At 38.5% G+C, this 6,854-nt stretch overlaps 1 non-coding gene across 1 annotated transcript; it reads right to left on the reverse strand.

The window, feature by feature from the left end:
- Positions 1-294: 294 nt before the first annotated feature.
- LOC137714027 (small nucleolar RNA R71) lies at positions 295-405 on the reverse strand. The gene has a single exon (XR_011065369.1). It is a non-coding gene; the product is annotated as a small nucleolar RNA R71 (small nucleolar RNA).
- Positions 406-6,854: the final 6,449 nt, after the last annotated feature.

Raw genomic sequence — 6,854 nt, forward strand, 5'->3', positions numbered from 1 at the left:
GCTGCCCACAGAAGCTAGAAACTATGATCTTAAATCTTCACATTTCCATATGTTTCCCTCTTTTTATGGCTTACCTAATGAAGACCCTTTAGCTCATATTAAAGAGTTTTACAATGTTGTGAGTGGTTTACCTTTGCAGGGAGTAAGTGAAGCAAATTTGAGGATGAGAGTGTTTCCTTACACCTTGAAAGATAGGGCCAAGAGTTGATTGATGACTCTAACACCAGGTTCCCTCACCACATGGGATGCCATGGCTAAGAAGTTCTTGGAGAAGTTCTTTTCCACTCAAAAGACAGCCACATTAAGGGGACAAATCTTTAACTTCAAACAAGATGATGGAGAACCTTTCAATGAGTGTTGGGAGCGTTTTAAAGGCCTCTTGCTGCAATGTCCACACCATGGGTTACCTTTTCACTTACAAATGCAAATTTTCTATGATGGGCTAACCCAAACATGTCAATCAACTGTTGATAATGCAGCAGGTGGAGCATTGAAGAAAAAGAATGCTCAAGAGTCATATAACATTTATGAGATGTTGGGGTCTAATGCTCAACACAAAGATTTAAGGGGTAAGAAAGTTGGAGTCTATGAAACAAGTTCTAATCATGAGCTTTTGTTGCAGGTAGCTAACCTAGAAAGGAAGCTTGAATCCGTGCTCAACATGGTGCCAAAAGCAAATGAAGTGTGTGCCATTTGCAACATACCAAGCCATCCTACTCACCAATGTCCATCTAGGGAGGCTTACCCCGAGTATGTTCAAGAGCAAGTGAACCTCATGAATTCTTACAACCAAAGGCCAAGGAATGATGTGTATTCCAATACATATAACTCGAGTTGGAGAGATCATCCCAACCTTTCATGGAAGAACAACAATCAATTCCAAAGTTTCCAACCAAAACCTGCCACTACCCTTGAGGATACGGTTAAGTTGTTAGCCCAAAACACCTTGCAATTCCAACATTCCACAAATAGCACTCTCCAACAACATTCGGCGACCCTAACCAAAATGGAGACACAATTGGGGCAGATTGCAGATGCCTTGAACCAAAGAGAGGTTGGGAAGTTTCCAAGCCAACCCGTGATACTCCAAATGAACCAAGAGCAAGCCAAAGCAATCACTACACTTAGAAGTGGTAAGGTTATTGATAATAGAGTTGGCAATGAAGTTACTAATGAATATGATCATGTGAATGCTGATAGGAGCATATTTAGGCGACTTACTTAGCTTGTTTTCGTGCATTTATATTGTTAATTCATAGTTGTTTTTGGCGTTTAAGCCATTTTCGTGTGTTTTTAGGTTCATGTGGCTAAGGAAGCAAAAAGATGCATTTTGGAGCATTTTGGAGCAAAATTGGACTTGGAAGGGATAACTTATACTTGGAGCAAAAGGAATGGACGAAATTGAAGAGTTGATGTCACAAGGATTCCTACTTGAAGTAGCCACACACCTTCCACATTTCAGCCACATGCACTTGTTCCTCCATCATTGCACCAACAACAACATTGCACATGCACTCCCTTTAATTAATTAACCCACATGCACCCTTTATTCTTTCATCATTCCAGCCACTCCACATCCCTCACCAAGAAATCATTCAACACATGCATCCATAATCATTTCTCCACACCAAAACAGTGCACATGCATTCCACTTGTGCAATTCCATCATTCCACACCTTCATGGCAGCCACCAACCAACCTAGCTGTCATGTTTCCCCTTTAATCATTCAAACATTCACCCACATGCATTTTTAACCCACATGCACCCTAGATTCTAATCAGCCATTCACATTTAATCATTCATTCCCATCAGATTTCTAGCATATTCACATGCATTCCATCCTTTAAAACATTGCACATGCACTCCACATGCATTCATCCTAGCTGTCATGTTTCCCCTTCCATCATTCCCTCACATTCTTTAAATCAGCCAACACATGCATCCACCTTTCTCCCATCAGATTTCCAACATTGCACATGCATTCCCCTTACAATTTCAGCCATCCTAGCTGTTTTGCACATGCATTCACTTAACCTAGCTGTCATGTTCCCTCTCCCATCCATTCATCTCCCTATAAAAACCATACACACTTCACACAACATTCATTCACACTCATTCATACACATTTCAGTCACAAACACTTCCATTCCATTGTACATACCACAACATAAACTCATCCATTGCAGAAATGTAGACCATCAAACCATCTTTGTGCCGTGAGTCTCCCTTAGAATCCAAACACCATCCTTCCATTTTCACCACTCCCTAAACCATTCACACCATCAAACTATCCCTAGACCTTGTGCTACAACGAAGAGGAAGAGAAGAGTGCCTAAACGTTCATACAATTCAAGTTTGAGTTGTTGGAATGTTTAGGTGTTTCTTTGATTTCAATGTTTAATTTCAATACTCTTTGTTTTGTACGTATGAGGAATGGAAGAGAAGAGTGCCTAAACGTTCATACAATTCAAGTTTGAGTTGTTGGAATGTTTAGGTGTTTCTTTGATTTCAAAGTTATGAGGAAATTCGAAATATATGTTTATGCTTACATTTTGATTTGATTACTTCTAATTGCGTTTCATAAGTTGTGATTCAATTTGTTTAACCGTTTGATTGATAACTTATTTATGTATGTTTATTGAGAGTGCACGCTTAATTTTCATGCATAAATATGACGCTAGAATATAAGTGAGTTTCACCTAATAGTTACGAACTTATATTCACAAGTAGTGGAGGTTGCTTATAAACAATCGCGTTAAACGAATTCTTGGCATAAGTTTCATGCGTATTCCATAGTAACGAATGCCTCGTCAACACTTATAATTTTCATAGAGCGTAATGATTCTTGCTTGTATCTCTATTATGCAATCATGTAGGGGACTTGTGGGGGATGTTTTGAATTGTTGTATGCGCTAACCCATCCAATTCAATAACGTTAGGAAGATTTGAAGGTTAATTAGTGCATCACGGTTAACTTGGGGTGTTGAGTATCATAGTTTATTGAAATGAAATTGGAAATCATTTTATTATGCAAGTGTAACATGTGTGGAGATGAACCCCTTAGCTAGCCATTCATCCATACTTTCATCATATTCATATTTACATTATGCCTTTAAATTACAATCTGTTCATTTAGTTTAGTTTCGTCAAAACCTTAATCCCCCTTTACTTTAGTGTCCAACTTAGCTAGAAAGTGTTTTAGTTTGTGTTCATAAGTGTTTTGATTCAAGTTGTTGCACAAATTCGTCCAAATTCACCAAAGTGCTCAAAACTGCCCAGAAAGTGATTTTAAGGCAGTTTTGAGTGTTTTGGGTGATGTTTGAGTCTTTTGGTTTGTTTTAGTGTTTTAAAGTTTAGTTTTGCATTCTTTAAGTCTAGTATAGTGTTTTATATTGTGTTTTTACGTTTGAATCAAACCATAATCTTAAATTCGTCCAACATTGGGTTTAAGGTCAGAAACTGCCTAGTTAGTGTTTTTAGGCAGTTTTGAGTCTTTTGAACTTGTTTTGAGTCCTTTGAGTCTTTGTGAACGTTTTTAACTTTGTTTTTACGTTTTTGAGTCAAATCCAAGTGATTAACAATCCCTCCTAATCCCCGGTCCAGAACGATCCCTACTTATACATATACTACAATTTGACGAAAAGAGGGTATAATTTGTGTGCGTATAAATCTCGCATCAAATGCAGGTGTTACTCAAGGAGACAATGAGAAACCAAATGAGGAACCAAGCCATGCTACTTCCTCATTTGAAGCACCAAATCTTCACAAGGCCGAGAAACCATACACTCCACCAATACCATTCCCTGGAAGACTTGCCAAGAGCAAGCAGGATAAGTCATTTAAGGAAATTTTTGATATACTAAGCAAAGTGAATGTTAACTTACCTTTGCTTGATGTCATTAGGAACATGCCAGCATATGGGAAGTTCTTCAAGGAGTTAAACAGCTACAAAAGAAAGTATGGACCACATGAGAAGGTAGTGGTGTCTGAGAATGTGAGTGCAGTTTTGCAAAGAAAACTTCCACCAAAGCTGAAGGATCCAGGAAGTTTCTCTATCAACATCACCATAGGGGATAAGAAAGTAGAGAAGGCAATGCTTGATTTGGGTGCTAGCATCAACTTAATGCCTTATTCAGTGTACCTTCAACTAGGTTTGGGAGATTTGAAAGCCACCACCATTTCATTACAACTTGCAGACAGATCCGTGAAATATCCAAGAGGTTACAATCAAATTGCAATCGCTCCGGAGGATCAAGAGAAAACAACCTTTACTTGCCCCTTTGGCACATTTGCATACAGAAGAATGCCTTTTGGACTTTGCAATGCTCCAGCAACATTCCAAAGATGCATGTTGGCCATCTTTTCTGACATGGTAGAAAGATTCATTGAGCCCTTAGGTACTTGATGACAAAGAAGGATGCTAAACCACGCTTGATTAGATGGATACTCTTACTACAAGAGTTTGATTTGGAAATTCGAGATAAGAAGGGCAGTGATAATGTTGTGGCTGACCATTTGTCCAGGCTTAATGAAAACCATGGAGTTGGACAACCTTTGCCCCTAAATGAATCATTTCCAGATGAACAACTCCTTGTTGTTCAAGAACAAGAACCATGGTATGCGGATTTTGTTAATTATCTTGCTTGTGGTATAATGAGAAATGACCTTTCTTTTCAGGAAAGAAAGAAGTTCCTTGCCATGGTAAAGCACTACGTTTGGGACGAACCATATTTGTTTAAATATTGCCCTGATCAAATCATTAGGAGATGTGTCCCAGAGAGTGAGCAACAAAGCATTCTAACATTTAGCCATACATTGGCATGTGGAGGACATTTTGGTGCCAAAAAGACATCTCTAAAGGTTTTACAATCTGGGTTCTTTTGGCCTACTTTATTCAAAGATGCTTTTGATTTTTGTTCTAAGTGTGATAGGTGCCAGAAAATGGGGAACATTAGCCAAAGAAATGAGATGCCATTGAACAACATTTTGGTGGTGGAGCTCTTTGATGTTTGGGGAATCGATTTTATGGGACCATTTCCATCCTTTTTTGGCTACTTATACATATTAGTGGCAGTGGATCACGTATCCAAATGGGTTGAAGCCATTGCTACAAGAACTAATGATCATAAGGTTGTGTTGAATTTTCTTAAGGATATGATTTTTTGTAGGTTTGGAACCCCAAGAGCTATTATTAGTGATGGTGGCAGCCATTTTTGCAACAAACCCTTTGAATCCTTGATGAAGAAGTACAACATCAACCACAAAGTGGCAACCCCGTACCATCCTCAAACCTCAGGACAAGTGGAAATTAGCAATAGGGAGATCAAGAACATTTTGATGAAGACTGTGAGCCCTACAAAGAAGGATTGGTCATTAAGGTTGAATGATGCACTATGGGCATATAGAACAGCATACAAGACACCCATTGGCATGAGTCCTTATCGCCTTGTGTTTGGGAAAGCTTGTCATTTGCCAATGGAACTTGAACACCGTGCATATTGGGCCATCAAGAAGTTCAACTTTGATTACAAGGATGCTGGAATAGCAAGGAAACTCCAACTTAATGAGTTGGAAGAACTTAGAAATGAGGCATATGAGAATGCCAAAATCTACAAGGAACGGACTAAGCTCTGTCATGACAAGGCCATCCTAAGGAAGGAGTTTCACCAAGGTATGAAAGTACTTTTGTATGACTCACGTTTGAGACTTTTTCCAGGTAAATTGAAGTCTAGGTGGGTGGGACCATTCAAAGTGTTACAAACATTTCCCCACGGAGCTGTGGAGATAGAGAACATGAAGAATGGCACCTCTTTTAAAGTCAATGGGCAGCGATTGAAACCGTACTTGGAGAAAGTGGAGGAAGAGCCAGTGTATCAAGTTGTAGATTTTCTTGAGTTTACAACACCATGAACAAGCTACCATGTCTTGCCTAGACATTAAATAAAGCGCTTGCTAGGAGGCAACCTAGTGTGGTTTGTGTTCTTTCCTTATTTTGTGTTTATGTTATTTCCATTCCATATTCTTTGCCTATTTACTTTGCATACAATTTTAAGCATCGAGGACAATGCTTAGGTTAGGTTTGGGGGTGTGGGATGGAAGGTTTGTGTTTTGTGTTTGTTTTATGTGTTAGTTTTGGTTAAAGGTGTTTTGCTTACTAATATGAATGTATATGAGGGCTATGTTTGAAAACAAACGATTGGGTTGCTATGAAAAAGTGTTGCATCTTGTTGTCATGTATAAAGCTTTAACTCTTGAAATTATGATCATGGAGGTACCATACTCAAATTCTGGAAGAAGAATAGTGGAGACTACCCTAGTGAGTTATTTTGAGCCTAATTGCTTCTTTGAGAGGGTTTAAAGTGTTTCTACTCCTATCTTTTTCTTTCAATTTCACTTTAAATGATCTCATTAATTCTATTTCGTTTGGATGCTAAGAATCATTCTCCTTTGCAGATACCATGTATTTAGTATCATGAATGAATGAACTCAATGAGATGATGTTAGGCTATGCATGTTTAACTACTAAAAGGCTTAAATCCTACCCATTTGTGTGCTCCATTCACCCTTGTTGTAGCCAAACACTTTAGCCTAACTCTTTCATCACCCACACCATAATCTATCCATTCTGGCCCATTACAAGCCATACCTTATAGTTTGGGGAATACCAATGTGATGAAGACTAAAAAGGTAAATTGAGCTTAGAACAAGATCGTGGCGTGTACCAAGGACACCTATGTTGAAGATGATTTAAAAAAAAAAAAAAAAAAAAAAAAAAAAAAAAAAAAGAGAGTCAAAGTGGATACAAGTTCCAAATCCCCTCATTTTAATGCATAGGACCTGGACGCCAAAAACA

The sequence above is a fragment of the Pyrus communis genome, chromosome 13, assembly GCF_963583255.1.
Source record: "Pyrus communis chromosome 13, drPyrComm1.1, whole genome shotgun sequence".
In the NCBI taxonomy this organism is placed as follows: Eukaryota; Viridiplantae; Streptophyta; class Magnoliopsida; order Rosales; family Rosaceae; genus Pyrus; species Pyrus communis.